The sequence below is a fragment of the Felis catus genome, chromosome A3, assembly GCF_018350175.1.
Source record: "Felis catus isolate Fca126 chromosome A3, F.catus_Fca126_mat1.0, whole genome shotgun sequence".
NCBI classification, from domain to species: Eukaryota; Metazoa; Chordata; class Mammalia; order Carnivora; family Felidae; genus Felis; species Felis catus.
In genome coordinates, this window is record NC_058370.1 from 100005172 (window position 1) to 100023733 (window position 18562).

Consider the following 18562-nt stretch of genomic DNA (forward strand, 5'->3'; position numbering starts at 1 on the left):
TTTATATAGGTCTTGTGGATTCTTGCATGCTTTAAAGGGTCTGTGTCATTATACTTAAAGGGCAAATTGAACAAAAATTCTTGGGTTATTCTTTCCCTCAGATCTTTTTAGACATTGCTCCTTTGTCTTCTTACAATGAATGTTGCTTTGGGGAAAGCCAAAGGCTAACCGACATTTTTTTTTTAATTTTTTTAATTAAAAAAAAATTTTTTTTGAGAGAGAGACAGAGAGCGAGCGAGTAGGGCAGGGGCTGAAAGAGAAGGAGAGACAGAGAATCCCAAGCATGAAGTCACGAACTGTGAGATCATGATCTGAGCTGAAACCAAGAGGTGGACACTTAACTGACTGAGCCACCCAGGCACCCCTGACATTTATTCCTTGTATATGACTTGCTTCTTCTCCTTGGAGATATATATATATATATATATATATATATATATATATATATATATATATTGGGGACATATACAGTCCCCAGGGGCGGAGAGAGGCAGAGAGGGGCGGAGAGAGGCAGAGAGGGGCGGAGAGAGGCAGAGAGAATCCCAAGCAAGCTCCACACTGTCAACACAGAGCCCAACTTGGGGCTTGACCCCATGAACTGTGAGATCATGACCTGAGCGGAAACCAAGAGTCAGCCGCTTAACAGACTGAGCCACCCAGGTGCTCCTCCTGGTATATATTTAAAATGCTTTCTTTCATTCTAAAATTCAGCAACTTCACCAATATATACTTTAATCAGTGTGTTGTTTAGGATAGAAATTCATACAGAAACCCAAAATAACAGTGGCTTTAAGAAAGAGAAATGGGGGCACCTGGGTGGCTCGGTCTGTTAAGCATCTGACTCTTGATTTCAGCTCAGGTCCTGATCTCACAGTTGGTGAGATCGAGCCCCCTGTCTGTCTCTGTGCTGTCAACATGGAGCCTGCTTGGGATTCTCTCTCTCTCTCACTCTCTGCCCTTCCCCCACCTCTTTCTCAAAATACATAAATAAACATTAAAAAATAAAATGTTTCCTTTAAAAAATAAATAAGAGAAATGTATTAGTTTCTCATTTAATGATATAAACTGATATAGTAGCAATTCTCTATCGAAATCCTGAGGTTCAGGGTCTTTCTATTTTTTTGCTTCACCATCCCTAGGGAGCTGTCCTTGTCCATATACCAAGATGCATACTCTAGCCAATAGGAAGGGGGAAAGAGAAAAAGATCAATCACATTCCTTCCCTTTAAGGATGCACCCAGAAGTTGCACACAGTAATCTTTTGCTCACATCCCACTGGACAGAACTTGGTCATATGACCCTCCCTAACCAGGAGAAATCCTGGGAAATACAGTCTTTATTCTGGGTGACTATATACCCAGCTACAAACATTCCACTATAATGGAAGAAGGGAGAATGAACACTGGAGAAAAACTAGCAAATTTTGCTGTGATCATTCTGTATCAGTTTTTTCCTAGGGTATGTTCTGTCTTTTCAATCTGTAGATTCAAATATTTATCTTCTGGAAGGTTTCTAGAACATTCATGAGTATTTTTTTTCTATTCCATTTATTGTGCTTTTTACTTCAGGAATGCCAAGAATACATCTTTTGTACTTCTGTGTATCTTTTTTATTTTAACCTTTGTATCTGTATTTGTACCCTTTATACCTGCCTTTCACAGTCATCATCTTTTTCCTAAATATTTACAATGCTTTCTTTTTGTTTCATTTTCATTTGTGTTCTCAATTGTATTCATTCAGAAATCTTTTTCCATTGTATTTATTCCAGTTTTTATTGCTTCTAATGGTGTACTTATCTCTGTGATATTACTATTTTTTCTTCCTTCTTCCTGCCTACTTTTCACCTCCTTTTGTGGCCTTAGAATCTCTTCTTCTTCGCACTCTTGCATCTTTTCTTTGAGCTGTCTTGTCAAAGAGAGACTCTCTCATCTCACATTCTTTAAGATCGTGGAGAATTATTTGTTGGACTCTGTTTCCTGACATAACCCTTCTTCTGATATAAGTTTTTCATCTGCTTTTTACTTATGTGTCTCTCCTTTTTTGGGAGATGAAGGCATTTTATGACCCAGGAGCAGAGTGAGAGAAAGGAGCTGCAGGTGTACCATTCAGGACACAGACTTACTCTCCCCCCACCCCCACACCCCACCCACCAAGGTTAACCTTTTGTTATTTATACTTCCAGACAGAAATGCATAATTTTCCCTTACAAAACAAGATGACAATATACATTCTACTTTACAATCTGTTTTCTTCATGTCATATGTATCATATATGTTTTATGTCATTAAATCTATTTCTCCCACATTATGTAAGTAGTGGCATTGCACTCCATGGGCATGATGTATCATATTTTTTTTAACCCAATCTCTTGGCAGACATTTCCATTGTTTCCAGTAATTTACTTTTTTTTAAAGCTTATTTATTTATTTTGAGAGACACAGAATGCAAGTGGGAGAGGGGCAGAGAGAAAGGAGGACAGAGGATCCAAAGTGAGTTCAGTGCTGACAGCAGAGCCTGATGCAGGGCTCGAACTCACAAACCATGGGATCATGACCTGAGCCAAAGTCAGCCTCTTAACCGACTGAGCCACCCAGGCATCCCAGTACTTTACTATTGTAATCAATCTGATGCATAATTTAAAATCATTTATTTTGACTCTCTGGACTGAAAGCTAAAGTTGTGGAGGATCTCATAGATTCTCACTTTTTCTTTCTCCTCTTTTATTGAGATATAATTCACATACCATCAAATCTACACTTTTAAAGTATACTGCTTACTGGTTTTTAGTATATTCAAAGAGATTTGTAACCATCACTATTGTCTACTTCCAGAACATTTTCATCACCCCTCCCCCCCAAAAAACATACCAATTAGCAGTCACCCCCATTTCCTCTCCTAGCTCCTGGCAACCTCTAATCTACTTTCTGTCTCTGGATTTGCTTATTCTGGACATTTCATACAAATGTAATCATATAATGAGTGGTCTTTTGCAACTGGCTTTCACTTAGCATAATGATTTTAAGGTTGGCTCATGTTGTAGCATATATCAGTACTTTACTACTTTTTATGGTCAAAAATATTTCATTATATGAATACAGCACATTTTGTTTATCCATTCATCAGTTGATGGACATTTGGGTGGTTTCCACCTTTAGGCTAAGATTAAAAAAAAAGCTGCTATGAACATTTGTGTGCAAGTTTCTGTGAACCTATATTTTTAATTCTCGAAGGTGTATACCCACTAGTGGAATTGCTGGGTCAGATGATAGGGTAGAATTATTCTTAATCCCTGTGTTTCTAATTCCACATGATATCACCAGCCCCTCTGCGATGTGTGTCCCCAAGTAAAGAGCTTTTCAGATGTAGTTTCTACAGAGACTGAATCTATAGTTTCCTGCTTGGGCTGGTGGTCACCTTGGTTTAAGGGGTGGAGGAAGAGGCCTAGGATTTAATATTTAACAATAGCTGATTTCATCCTATGCCTTGACCCCACTTTACACAGTATCTGGTGCCTTCCTGGGCTCTGCAGATACTTTAAGTCATATGTTCCTCCACTTTGCTAACTTAGTTGCCTTTCACTGCCTTAGGAGTTAGACCCTTTTATATTTCTTCACTGTCATTTTAGGGTTTTGGGGAGGAGAGGCTACAAATACCAGCTTGTTTACTGAAAATTGCACTAATTATGCATAAGTTTTTCTGACTATTGCTCGTCTTTGAAAAAAGGGGAGCTCTTTGTTAAAAATTAGTTTAGAGAAAGATGAGGCAAGTGATCTGGACAGACTACAGTCATGTTTTTTTTTAATGTTTATTCATTTATTTTTGAGAGAGAGAGAGAGAGAGAGAGAGAGGGTGCATGCATGAGAGAGAAGAGGGGAGGGACAGAGAGAGGGAGAGAGAGAACCCCAAGCAGGCTCAAAGCTGCCAGAGCAGAGTTCAATGCAGAGCTCGATCCCATGAATTGTGAGATCATGACCTGAGCCAAAATTAGGAGTCAGATGCTCAACTAACTGAGCCACCCAGGTGCCTCTCGACAGACCACAGTTTTAAATTATTTATTTTCTTTGAGCATTGTCCCCAAATCTGTTTTTGCTTTGTCTGGGGCCACATTCCCCCAGTTTCCAGGATGTAGGAAGTCAGTGTGGTAATACTCCCTAAGATAAACTTTGTCTTAGTCTATTTGGGCTGTTATAAGAAAACACCACTGACTGGGGGGCTTGAACAACAAACATTGATTTCTCAACAGTTCTGGAGGCTGGGAAGTCCAAGATCAAGGCGCCGGCAGATTAGGTGTCTGATGAGATCCCACTTCTTGGTTCATAGATGGGCATCTTCTCTCTGTGTCTATATGAGGTAGAAAGGGTGAGAGAGTTCTCTGGGGGGGGGGTCTCTTTTAAAAGGGCACTAATCTCATTCATGAGGCTTTCACCCTCATTACCTAATCACCTCCCAAAAGCCCCACCTCCAAATACCATCACTTCAGGGATTAGGTCTCAACATAGGAATTTTGAGGGAACACAAACATTCAGTGCATACCAGGCTTTCTGTTACTGTTGATAATTACTGTTCCCTCTTCCCGCCTCCTTTATCCCCCCTCACCTCTAGCAGATTCCCTCAGGTAGGAGGCTTGGACATAGATAATGAACATGGCACTTATACCGGACTTCTTTATTTCCTCCTCCTTACTGACTACATCCTGAAGGCTGGAGTTACTTCTCTGGAGTCATTCCAAATGTTGCCTTATGGTTCTGAACAATGAACCATTAAGATGGGCTTTTCCAGAACAATGCCCTTACCTTTACTTGGCAGTCAACAGCTTCTTCATGTCTTAGAAGCTGGAGACAGGTACAAGGATGTTCAATACCAGCTGTAATAACAAAAAGCAGGAAACGTACAAATGATAGCTACAAGGAGTGTGAGTAAATACAGGGTCACATATTGAAACAATGGAATGCAATTCGTCAATAAAAATGAGTGAACTAGGGGCACCTGGGTGGCTCAGTTGGTTAAGCAGCTGACTTTGGCTCAGGTCATGACCTCACAGTTTGTGAGTTCGAGCCCGTATCAGGCTCTGTGCTGACAGCTCAGAGCCTGGATGGAGCCTGCTTCAGATTCTGTGTCTCCCTCTCTCTCTACCCCTCCCCCGCTCACACTATGTTTCTGTCTCTCTCTCTGTCTCAAAAATAATCATTAAAAAAAATAAAAAATAAATGAGTGAACTATGTAGCTGCACACAGCAGCATTGATGGGTCTTAAAAACATACAGTAAAAAAAAAAAAAGTCATGGAAGAATATACACTCTGTGATTTCCGTAAGTGCAAAAATTCCCTCAACTTACAATATATGTGTAGGAAAACATACATGAACAAATCTCTAAAGAAAAAGAAGGGAATGATTAAATCAGAATTCAGGATAGTAGGTACTGCTTGGAGGGAGAGGAAGGGATATGATTGGACAAGCCTACACAGGACTTTTTTTTTTTTTTTTAATGTTTATTTATTTTTGAGACAGAGAGAGACAGAGCATGAACGGGGGAGAGTCAGAGAGAGGGAGACACAGAATCCGAAACAGGTTCCGAGCGGTCAGCACAGAGCCCAACGCGGGGCTCAAGCTCACTGACCGCGAGATCATGACCTGAGCCGAAGTCGGCCGCTCAACCGACTGAGCCACCCAGGCGCCCCATACACAGGACCTTTCTAAGGCACTACTTGAGTCAGGTTTTTTTTAAAGCAGGTTGGTAGGTACGTGTTCATTTAACTTGTATTAGTTACATTGTTCATATATGTTAAGTACATTCTTTTGTTAGCATGAAATTTCACAATAAAAAAATGGAGTGATTACTTTTTTCTCCTCTTTTAAAAGATAGATTTGGGGGCGCCTGGGTGGCTCAGTCTGTTGAGCGTCCGACTTCAGCTCAGGTCACGATCTCGTGGTTCATGAGTTCAAGCCGAGTCAGGCTCCGTCCGTGCTAACAGCTCAGAGCCTGGAGCCTGCTTCAGATTCTGTGTCTCTCTCTCTCGCTGCCCTCCCCCGCTCATGCTTTTCTCTCTCTCTCTCTCCCAAAAATAAGTAAACATTAAAAAAAAAAAAGATGGAGTTGTTTCTCTTTTTCATTCTTTGGAGGGTTTTAGGGTGGGGAGAAGAGTAAAAAATGTCTCTCCTCATCTTTATCAATGACTCTTGCCCCAGGGATTTGAATAATTCTCATGCATAGCCATGTAAAGGCATGGCCATTATGGACTTGGGTTTCTGTATAACATTGAAGAGAGTCCATGGAAAACTGACATAAAGAAGTTTTGTGACTTCCAAGATTGCTTCTTTTTGAAACCCTTGAAGGGAAAATGGCTTTACTTCAGAAAATGGCTCACGCACTTGTTTGGAAAGACAGCAAGGCAGGATTGCTGCAACAGTGCAGAGGAAGAAGTTAGGGGGACTTCACCTCTGCCTGGGCCTCGATGACTCCCAGAGAGAGAAGTGGAGAGAGAGAGTGCACAGGAGTCTAGGGGAGAGGCAGTCTAGGCGAGCACTCACTGGCCCAAGGTGAGACCTGCCTGAGCCGGTGCCCGAGTGGACCCATGCCCATCTCAAAGGGCATGATGCCTGCCGGAAGGGTGGATATTTTTTTACCACTCAGGAGCACTGGATCTGTTCATGCCAGAACAAATATTGAGTTGAGCAGTGAGTGCTCCGAGCCATGGCCTGAAAGAGGCTTCGTGTTAGGACTTGGTGGATAGACAGGGGTAGGAGGGAGGAGTGAACATGCCAAGAGAGGTCAGCAGAATCGGGCAGTGCCTGGGAGGGAATTTGGACTTTACCCTGAGCAATGAAGAGCCGTTAAAGGGTTTAAGCCAGAAAGAGGCAGGATAAGAATTGACTGGCAAAGTATGTAATTAAAAAAGGCTGGGAAGACTTCAACAATTTATTTCAAGGAATCTATACTGCATTAATCACATCAGCACCTACACAGATTATAGTCATGTCCATATGTGGTAAAACAACACACTTTCACTCTGCGGACAATACTTGATGCACATCCATATTCAGAGAACCTTTGCAAAACTCTGTGCCCGCACCTTCCACTTGCCTGAGGCTCTGGGGCTCATAAGGTAAACACTGCCAGTCCAGTTAATGTTAATGCTAAAGTGTTCTTCTTGACAACAATTAGCAACAAGTTCAGCTTTTTGCCTTAGGTTAAGCCCCTAGCCCCCACACGGGAGGAATGCTTGTCTTCTTATCTGTAAAGGACACACATCCAAATCACAGGCCTGCTGTTGCTTCTAACCATGTAAATCTATGCAAACACTAAAGGAGGAACGAATGCACAACATGTGTCTATACCACTTAGGACTGTTAGCAAAACTAATAAATAGCATTGCGACGCCAGTTTTGAATTTGCTTGCCTCTTTTATGCTCACATCTGCGGAGGTGGCTGCTGTGACCGCAAAGGGAATTAACGACCTAATTAGGTAATCTTTGTTTAGTATCCACGTCCTGCAAGAAGTTCAATGAGAGCAGGGGTCATGTCTGTCTTGTTTTTACCCTGGTATGCCTGGTGCCTAGAAGAGTGGCCAGCATGTGTTAAACGTGCCAGTTGTATTTATTGAATACATTGTGAGTATGCTTTTACAAGTGAGGACACCAAGGCTTAAAGATGTTAAATAGCTTACCAACTATTAGGTCACCAGCTAATCCAAACTCACATCTGTTGGACTTCATCTTCTTACTGGCTCCCAAACTGTCTAAGGTTTTATAAGGATCACATAGCTTGGTCAAGTTTCCAGCTATTAAATAGAAAGCTATTGAAAGATTAATTAACACCTTGAAAGGTCTTAGCCATTTTCAGGACATAAGATCGAATTCAGAGGTGGGCAGTAGTAGAATGGTTATGTTTAAACTTGCTATGTTTCATGAAGGTACGACATTGAGAAATTCATACCTGGCATTTACGAACAAAAGCTGCCTTAGAACTCGGAGGAAGTATTGTTAGGAATTTGCCCAACTCAATCGTCCTAAGCTTGTTATCAATAAAGAAGGTGTTTTCATTAAAATAGAGATCAGTGTGGTTTTATGGCTCTTTTTCCTCAACTGCAACCTTTATTGAGGGGGAGCTCCAGTTTTCATGGGCCACTTGGCACTCATCATTTTTTTAATGTTTCTTTATTTATTTTTGAGAGAAAGAGAGAGCAGGGAGGGGCAGAGAGAGAGGAGGACAGAGGATCTGAAGTGGGCGCTGAACTGACAGCAGTGAGCCGATGCGGAGCTCAGACTCAAGAACCGTGAGATCATGACTTGAGCCTAACTGACCGAGCACCCAGGTGCCCCAAGTATTTATTTACTTATTTATTTAGAGACTTGGGGAGGGGCAGAGAGGGGAAAACAGAGGATCTGAAGCAGGCTCCATGCTGACCCAGAGAGCCTGGGGTTCGAGCTCACTGAACCGAGATCATGACCTGAGCCAAAGTCAGACGCTTGCACCCCTGAGCCACCCAGGCGCCCCCGGCACTCAATATTCTTAACTTGCCTGAAAATCATTGCCCAGAGAGGCCTGGGTCCTGATCCCAATCCCTTCCTCACATTCAGCCTGGCCTGGGCACACCCCTGTTAAATATTCAATACCCCAAGGCCTGCAGAAGAAGCATAGAAAAGTAAGAGTATCATTGCCCATAGGAAGGATATTGAAGTAATTGTGCAAGCCACCTATGGTGAGAGAGAGAAGTTAAGTGTCCGGAAAAGGCTCCATTGGGAGCAAGTAACAAGTCCTGGCCTATTCTTATCTCATCCCATTTCTAGGCAGGAGCTAGCTAAGCTGCCAGGTAGGCCCTCGGCCAAACAACACAAGAACAAGTGATGTGTGAACGTGCAGGTATTACCCCGATGGCCAGACAAGCCCACATGTCATCTTCTCTCTGGGTTCAGTCATCCAGAGTGTGGCTGCAAGGGAAACTGCAAATACCAGCCCGAGACTTCATAGTTTCTCTCCTCACTACAGCCAGGGTAGAGGTCAAGGCGCAAAGGTCTCAGGAACTTGAATTTCATGTGTTTTAGAAACAAACACTGGCAAAGATTTTGATGGTCTCTGAGTCATCTCTGATGTGCAAAATGTTTTCACATATACCTTCCTGCTGACGTAAATAGAACTGTATTATTATTCCCAGGTTGGAGGCAAACAAAGGGATTACGTTACCATGTAAAGCCCCGTCATTGCCCCCAAAACCCACCTCTTGGTGGACTGTTGATCCGTCATGGTGTTCAGTTTTTCTGCCTCTTCAAGCTGATCATTTACCACTTTTATGTTTGGTGTATCAGCACTTGGAGAATTGACGAGCACTTTGGCGTCCCAGTCCAGAAAAAAAGCACGTTTATTCACTGACATACACACAGACACGTGCGCACACACAGAGTTGTATACTAGCACGTGCTAGAATTATTGAGGCTCCCAAAGAGTTTTGTTTATGTGGTTATGTCTATCAGTATTTACTGTATTCAGTATTAAAGTGGGAAATTGTAGAAATGTTAATTCACTCATTAAAAAGAACCTCCCAAAATAAAATACAATAAAATACAATAAAAAGAAACCCATTACATGTTAACATCAGAGTGGTGATGCCATCCCATGCCACGTAGCCTCTGGAAAGCTCCACTGCACACTCAGCATGAGGACAGAGAAAGCAAATAATATTTTAACATTATTGTGAAAATAGTTTTAAATGCACAGTCCCCCTGGAAGGGTCTTGAAGACCCTTGGAGGGGGGTCCTTGAACCACACTTTGGGAACTGCTATCTAGATCATTCTCCTCAAGCACCGGCTTCCCAATCCTTCAGAATCAAGTTTCAGTCCCTTGTCCTTTTTGCTGCTTCCTCCTCGCCTCTCCACTCACCCCCTAGCACCTGCCTGCCTGCCTGCCCGAGCCCTCCAGCCCAGAGTTTGTCTCTAATACACTTGAAAGCTTTGTTCTCTTCCCTCAAAGTCCCCTTGCCTGGAAGGTCCTTGTCCTCTTCCACCCACCTCGTGGCTCAGTGTTCATTCCCACCACCAGACTCCTGAGACGCTCTTCCCACACTGTCCTCACTCAGCAACCTTGGGTTGTGACTCTGCTCTACAGGTGATCCCAGAGATGAGCCTGGGATTAGGGGACAGCTTGGATTCGAACCCTGAGTCTGCCTCTCTAGTTTTGCTTACATTTTTTCATTGGAATAAAAAATTACATAGTAGCATATGCTCCTTGAAGGAAAAAGAATAGGGACATGTATAAGGCACACAGAGTTGTTTCCCCCTTTGTTCTCTTCACCTCCCACTCCCTGGAGGGTAACCACTGTGGAGAGCTTGTCAGGTGTCCTTCCAGACCTTTTCATCCACATACACATGAGTAAGCTTCTTTTTATTTTTCTATTTTTTATAAAGGAGAGACCATATCATACCTATGTCCAAGGACTTGCTTTTTTTTCTTCCTTCCTCCCTCTCTCCATTCCTTCCTTCCTTCCTTCCTTTTTTTTCTTTCATCTTTCTTTTTTCCCTTCTTTCTTGAAAAGTCATCATAGATACTCTTTGAATAGATCTACTACATTCTTTTACTTTTCAGGTTTTTTTCCCAGCAAAAACAAGTTTCATTTATTTGAACGGTCTCATTAAATAAGTCCACAAGAGTAACAAACCTCAGGACAAAGCACATTTGGAAAAAAGCCTAGTGTTCTGGGGGGAGCTTGGCTGGCTCAGTCAGTAGAACACATGATCTGATGTCAGGGTTGTGAGTTTGGGCCCATGTTAGGTGTAGAGATTACTTAAAAATAAAACCTTAAAATAATTTTCAAAAAATTTTAAAAAATATATAACCTTAAAAAAAAGTCTAGTGTTCTGAGTTGGGACAAATGTCCAATCAGCAATTGGACCAGAACCCCGTAATATTTAAACTTACTTTACTTTTTACTCTATATATTTAAATAACTTAAAGAAAAACTCTAATTCAGAAATGTGGAAAAAAGGTACACTAGAAAGAAAATAATTTGAATAGTTTAGAGACCCAGTTTATACCATAGGAGGAAAATAACTAAAGCCATTTTGTGCTAAAGTTTTCTGTAAGAGAAAAAACCTCACCAACAAATTAAGAACTAAATGCTCTGGGGCACGTAGGTGGTTCAGTCAGTTGAGCATCCAACTTTGGGTCAGGTCATGATCTCGAGGTTCATGAGTTCAAGCCCCACATCGGGCTCTGTGCTGACAGTTCAGAGCCTGCTTCAGATCCTCTGTCCCTCTCTCTGCCCCTCTCCTGCCTGCACTCCCTTAACAAAAAAAAAAAAAAAAAAAAAAAAAAAAGAATTAAGTGCTCTGTCAGGCTGTCCTGCCCTGGGTGATGTCTCCTTCTCCCCTGTATTGCTTTAGGTGCCCACTCCTCAGTTATTCAGAACGCTTTCTTGTCCCTCACCCAAACCCTCTCCCATGTATTTATGAGTAAATACATAGGCCAAGTGGATAATTTTCTTTAAAAAGGGTGTTCCTGCCCCACTTTCCAAATACTATTGGCTTGAGCTTATCTTATTTTTGCAGCTTAAAGACTCAACAAAACCAACCATGAGGGAGTAGGCGGGATCTCCCCACTTCTGTGAGGGGGCTCCTTGTGTCTTGGGCTGGGTGAAGTGCTAGAAAAGTATAATTGCCCCCATTCCAGAGACAAGAAGGGCACCCGAGAAATCAAGTCCCAGCCTCCTCTCTGTTTTCAGAGCGCTGCGGAGATCGCAGACAAAGCCAGTTAGGGAAGAATGTATTTTGAACTTTTAAGTTCCTTTTTATACCAAAATTTAAATTTTTAATTATTATATAAATCGTAAACCCATCAGTTTTCTCCTTTTACCGCTTTTGTATTTTCTCGGTCTTGCTTGGAAAGAGCTTTCATAATCTTAAGATTTAAAAAAAAGTTCACTTCTACTTATTTCCAGTACTTTCTCTTTCTTTAATGTTTATTTATTTATTTTGAGAGAGAAAGAGAGTGCAGGCATGAGCGCATGTGCGTGTGAGCGTGCAAATGAGGGCAGGGCAGAGAGAAAGGGAAAGAGAGTATCCAGGCAGGTTCCATGCTCAGCGCTGGTCTCACGACCAAGAGATCACGACCTGAGCTGAAATCAAGAGTCAGACGCTTAACCGTTTAACCGACCAAGCCACCCAGGTGCCCCTATTTCTAGTATTTTCATGTGGTTTTGTCCTTCAATCCATTTGGAATCATTTGGGGATCTTTTCCCAAATTTATGGGTCAATTAATCCCTCTAGTAGCATTTCTCCATTTATTGAAATGCCCCCTTTAACAAGTAAAATATTCTTTAAGTCCCAGCTGTTTCTAGATTGTATCCTGTTCTGTTGATATGTTCCACTGATTCTGTGTCTGCACTGCATTATTTTTATTACTATAGCTTCAAGGTATATTTTGATGTCTAAAAGGATGTCTTCTTGGGGCGCCTGGGTGGCGCAGTCGGTTAAGCGTCCGACTTCAGCCAGGTCACCATCTCGCGGTCTGTGAGTTTGAGCCTCGCGTCAGGCTCTGGGCTGATGGCTCGGAGCCTGGAGCCTATTTTCGATTCTGTGTCTCCCTCTCTCTCTGCCCCTCCCCTGTTCATGCTCTGTCTCTCTCTGTCCCAAAAATAAATAAAAGGATGTCTTCTTGGGGCACCTGTGTGACCCAGTCGGTTGAGCTTCTGACTCTTGATTTAGGTTCACGTCATGATCTCACAGGTTGTGAGATCGAGCTCAGCATCGGGCTCTGTGCTGACACCTCAGAGCCTGGAGCCTGTTTCAGATTCTGTGTTCTCCCTCTCTCTCTGCATCTCCCCTGCTCATGCTTGTCTCTCTCTCTCTCTCAAAAATAAAATAAACATGAGGAAAAAAAAACAAAAAGAGGAGGAGGACACTTGTTGGGATGAGGGCTGGGGGTTATATATAAGTGATGAATCACTAAATTCTATGCCAGAAATTATTATTGCACTATATGTTAACTAACTTGGATTTAAATTTTTAAAAATTAAATTAAAAAAAAAAAGAAGAGGAGATTTAATGCAGGGAATTGGTGACTGGAAATGGAAGGACTAAGAAGCCTAATGCAAGAACAGGAAGTTACTCTACTGGGGGTGCAATAAAAGGAGGAAGTAATATTGCTAACGCCCAGAGATGGAGTCATGTGGTGGGATCTAGAAGTACATGGAGGCTGCCTGATGGAAACTGGGACCATGGAGTGAGAGCCTGTAGAGCAGATGTGGGTGGGAGATATAGTTGTTGCCAGAGACACCACAGGAAGCAAAGAGAGAGGAATGGGGGGAAAATACTCTGTTTTCTCTCCTCATCCCTCTCTCCAAGCTCCCACTACTGCTTCCCTTTGGGCTGAATCAACCTGGAAGCCAGAGAGCAAGGGAGCCTGGGAAATGTAGTCCTCTGTGATCCAGCATAGACAATAGGAAAGACAGGGAATTAATCCGAGCCGCAGCCACAAACCAGTTGTGTGACCTTGGGAAAGTTGCTTAACCTTCCTCAGTTTCCTCCTCCAAAAAGTGGGGATAAATAATAGTAGTACTTACCTCAAGGATTAGACTATCACCTGAAAGCATTTAACGGTATTATTTATTATTATTCTGTAAAATGAAGTAACAATTGATATCTTGCAGAATTATGGTCAACAATAAAGTGAGGTAATGACTATCACATGTTTGCATGGTGTCGTGTAAATGGTTCTGGGTACTTCACAAATATTAGTCTCCTTGTGGCTCCAGTGTCTCATCCTTAGTACATACTTAATAATGTGTAGAGCTGACAATAATAATGGCCCTCATGGGGGGAGGAGACGGCCTCCTGAGAGTCGGGAGGGACATTCTTGTCCTGCTGGAGAGCTAGGGGGACTCTGGGGGCCAGGGCTTTAGGTCTGGGCAACACATATCCCTGCATCAACCAGTACACCCACACATGGAGATGCATTTGGAATGACATCCTTTGGGGCGCCTGGGTGGCTCAGTTGGTTAAGCTGCCGGCTTCGGCTCAGGTCATGATCTCACGGTCCGTGAGTTCGAGCGTCGCGTCGGGCTCTGTGCTGACGGCTCAGAGCCTGAAGCCTGTTTCAGATTCTGTGTCTCCCTCTCTCTGACCCTCCCCCGTTCATGCTCTGTCTCTCTCTGTCTCAAAAATCAATAAACGTTAAAAAAAAAAAAAAAAAAAACAGGAATGACATCCTGCATCCTTTTCGGAGGTTTCTTTTCCTGCTGCCATTGGTACCCCCCATAAAAGAAAGTGTATTTATTTTTGAGAGAGAAAGAGAACGAGAGAGACAGAAAGAGAGTGCACGTGCATGCGCGCAAGTAGGGGAGGAACAGATAGAAAGGCAGAGAGGGAATCCCAAGCAGGCTCTGAGCTCTCAGCACAGAGCCCGATGCTCATGAACCGTGAGATCATAACCTGAGCCAAAATCAAGAGTCGGACGCTTAACTGACTGAGCCACCCAGGTGCTTCTGGTGCCCCCCTTTTTAAAAAAGTTTAGCCTGTTCCTATTGACTTATACTGATACCTGTGCATTTCTGTGTTCCCATGTGTGGTGTGAACATTCACGAGTGTACAATCTTTGTGTGTGTTGAGTACTTTACCACTTATGGACATGGCCCCATCCAGTCCTCCCGCCAAGCTAAGCAGACAGGGCAAGCTTCATCATCCCTGTTGAATGGCAGTGGAAGCCAAGACTTCAAGAACACAAGTGGTGAAAGCCCAAAAGCCCACTGGGACGTGGGACAAAACCATTCCACTCTAACTCGGGACTCTTCCTACTAATATCCCAGGCTGCCTCCCACTAGCACATGTGAGTTAGCGCCTGTGCCTGCATGAACCCCAAACGTGCAATAGATTCAATATCTCTGCTGGAAAGTTCCATGCCTTATGAATTTTAGTATTCCCTGCCATAGATAAAGTGCCTGGCAGCTAGGAATTAATAAGTGATTGTGAAATTGACTTGATCTTGACTGCTGAACTGGATCATCGTGGGGGAGAGAGAGAAGGTGCATCAGTGAAGATCGCGGCCAGAGCCAGAGTTCAAAACCAGCTTGACTGAACTCTAACACTGGTCTGGCCCTTGATTCTGGTTCTGCACATACCCTTTTGGGTCACCCACAGAGCAGAGGGGCCTGGTCACTAGGAAAGGCTGAGATGCCCAGGGAAATGGATCTGCCCGCCTGGCTCTGCCCCAGGACGTGTAACAGTTCCTTCTGGGGAGTAGAGGCCCTGGCAGGCAAGAGCTTGCTATAAAATAACAGTGCTAATCAACCAACTGCTTTAGCTGCCCACCCAGGACCTGGCATCCACACTGGTCCCTGGGAAACCAGTCGGAGCAGACGCCTTATTCGTGTGGGCATGGAGTGCTGGCAGGGAGCATGGAACACTAGAAATTAGAATAAAATGGATCACCATTAGGGCATCACTATTTGCCAGGCACTTCTACAAAAATATATTTGGTTCTACTCTTCACCCAGCCAAGGCATGGCCCTGCTGGACTCTGACTCAGCTCACTGCACTTGCTTCAGCTATGAACTTGCTCCCCTGTGACATTTTGCAGATCTTACATACTCAATGATTTGGCTTGGCTTTGCTTCTCTGTGTTCTTTCTCTTTATCCTGAAATAGGAGGCCACAGTGTCCTGTCAGCCTAAAAGACTTCTGAAACAGGGGCATGGGGGTGGGCCCAGCATAGGTGGCCCGGGCAGCTGTCCACACCACTCTTATATGCTTTCAAGAATCCTGATGGCTGCCTCATTCTCCCCTCTGCCCACAGAAGTCTCAGCACCCTTGAGAATCAACAGGAAAAGGCAGGATCATGAATTACACTATGAGCAGTGGGTGAGAAGAATAAAAGTTAAAGGCCTCTCAATGGACTTTGAGACTCTACACAGCCTGCCCCCAGTATCTCTCAGGCCTCATTTCCTCTTACTGTCCTCTCACATCACTCATCACTATTCCTGGAACATGCCAGGCCCACTCCTGCCCCAGGGCCTTTGCACCACTCTTCAGCCAGATAGTCCCATGCTCCCTCCTGCTTTCTGTTCCAATATCACTTTCTCCCCAAGACCTTCCTTGACCACCCTCTCTACAACTGCTAACCCCCCATCGCACCCCATTCTCCCCCCTCCCCTGCTTTTTCGTTGGCACCTCTTGCCATCCACCTTACTGATCTCCGTGATTTCTCTCCCTGCCTCAGCAGCTTTGTCTGTATCTCCAGCACTAGAAACACTGCCTGGCCATTGCACGTGCTCAGTACTATTTGTTAAATTCCTGTGTGAATGAGGCTAGACCGTGAGCTGACATCAGGCGTGTATGGTTCAGGTCAGCCCCCCTCCCTCCTGGGCCTGACTCTGTTCATCTGTCTAATGATGAGAGGACATGTGCTTCTGTGCAAGCTGCCTTCCTGTGGTAATAATTGATGAGTCCAGACAATATCCTCTTACCACCCCAGAGAGGCCCAAACAGAAGGCAGTGAGGCAACGGAGGCAGGAAGCAGCTCCCAGATGACTAACTGGGATCTCAAGTGCTGATCCTTACAGGCCTCAGTGAGGCTCACGATTGTTAGCTATTGAGATTCACGTGGCTTCCTGGCCTGACCTGGCCCTAGATGGCTATGAGGCACACTTGAAAAAATAATGCTATCTTAGGGAGTTGCCACTGAGGCCTGGAAAAGGACTAGAGATTTGCTGAACTCTGTCCAGAAATTTTGCAAAGGTAGACTTGGTTCAATCCTTATAAGGACCCCCTCTGTGTCAGGCGCTGTTCTAGAAGCATGGAGCGGCGATCCCGAGGCCTTGCCCTGTTTGTTTGCTTGGGAGTCCTGGGATGCCATCCATTCCCAAGGCCTGGGGCCTGCTTTCCTTCCCCCTCCTGCTCTCCTGTCTCTCAAATCTCCCCTGATCTGCCAGCTATATCTAGACGGTTAGATCCCCTTCACCTCGAAAACAGAACAATGGTACGACAACCTGCCCCCCACCCCTGCCAGGCCAGTGGGACCATAGCACTGGTTTCCCCATGTCCCCCTCCTCATCCTAGTCACATCAACCCTGTATTGCCATCCAGCATTCGAGGAAACTCCAAATCCCTCCCTCATGACCACCTGCCTGTGTTCAGTCCCATCATTTATTTTTTTTTTTTTATTTTTTTTTTCAACGTTTATTTATTTTTGGAACAGAGAGAGACAGAGCATGAACGGGGGAGGGGCAGAGAGAGAGGGAGACACAGAATCAGAAACAGGCTCCAGGCTCTGAGCCATCAGCCCAGAGCCCGACGCGGGGCTCGAACTCACGGACCGCGAGATCGTGACCTGGCTGAAGTCGGATGCTTAACCGACTGCGCCACCCAGGCGCCCCAGTCCCATCATTTCTTAACAAATCTGCCTTCTATACCTGTTGGGCTATGTGCCTCAGTGGCCCCCAATGAATGGTAGGCCTCCGTGTTCAGCACATTCATGCCTTGGCCCTGTCTGAACCGTCTCTCCCTTCCCTTCCCTCTGCCTCTGCGGCTCATTGTGGATAAATTGACTCTCGTCTTCAAGGGGAGGCAGGCTTCTCAGTTCCCCAGCCCTTGAGAAACTCTCCACTGCCTAGAACGCCTGCTCCACGAGTGCATCGCCATTGGTACCACACATATCTTTGCACGTAACCGTTGGCTGTCTGAGGTTGTCTGATGTATATGTATACAATCTCTGCAAGAGAATGTAGACTCCTTGCGGGCAGAGACAACTTTTATCTTTCTGCAGCCAATTTGGCACAGCCCCCAACTCACTGGGCAATCAATCTATGACAGATTCGACCCGGATTTATGGAATTGTGACATTTGAAAAGAATACATTTGGAAAAACGGGTATTGGTTTATAGATCTTAAGAGGAAAGTGTAGGGGCGCCTGGGTGGCTCGGTCGGTTAGGCGTCCGACTTCAACTCAGGTCATGATCTCGCGGTTAGTGCGTTTGAGCCCCACGTCGGGCTCTGTGCTGACAGCTCAGAGCCTGGAGCCTGCTTCGGATTCTGTGTCTTCCTCTCTCTCTGCCCCTCTCCTACTTGCACTCTGTCTCTCTCTGTCTCTTGAAAATAAATAAATGTTAAAAAAAATATTTTAAGAGGAATATGTAGAATCCAAGGTTGTATTACGATCTGAATACTACAATTTAAATTTTTTTTTTTAACGTTCATTTATTTTTGAGACAGAGAGAGATAGAGCATGAACGGGGGAGGGTCAGAGAGAGTGGGAGACACAGAATCTGAAACAGGCTCCAGGCTCTGAGCTGTCAGCACAGAGCCTGACGTGGGGCTCGAACCCACGGACTGGGAGATCGTGACCTGAGCCGAAGTCGGACGCTTGACCGACTGAGCCACCCAGGCGCTCCTGAATACTACAGTTTAAACAATGTATTCATATGTGTAAAACTGAAAGGCCATTGGTAAAAAAAAAAAAAAAAAAAAAAAGAATTGTGTGTTAGGGTTGTTAGGTTATGAGTGATGTGTTCAAATAGTCTGTGAATACTGTTCGTGCATTGTTTATGCATTTGAAAAGATTTTTAAAAATTCATGGAGGGCT

General features: G+C 44.1%; 1 long non-coding RNA gene across 1 annotated transcript in view; it reads right to left on the reverse strand.

The window, feature by feature from the left end:
- Positions 1–4029: 4029 nt before the first annotated feature.
- LOC109498238 overlaps positions 4030–18562 on the reverse strand; it is a 37474-nt gene continuing 22941 nt past the window's right edge. The window contains exons 2-3 of the long non-coding RNA XR_002154944.3: positions 4794–4864; positions 4030–4341 (exon numbers count right to left, since the gene is read on the reverse strand). This is a non-coding gene — a long non-coding RNA (uncharacterized LOC109498238). The remainder of the gene's footprint in view (positions 4342–4793; positions 4865–18562) is intronic.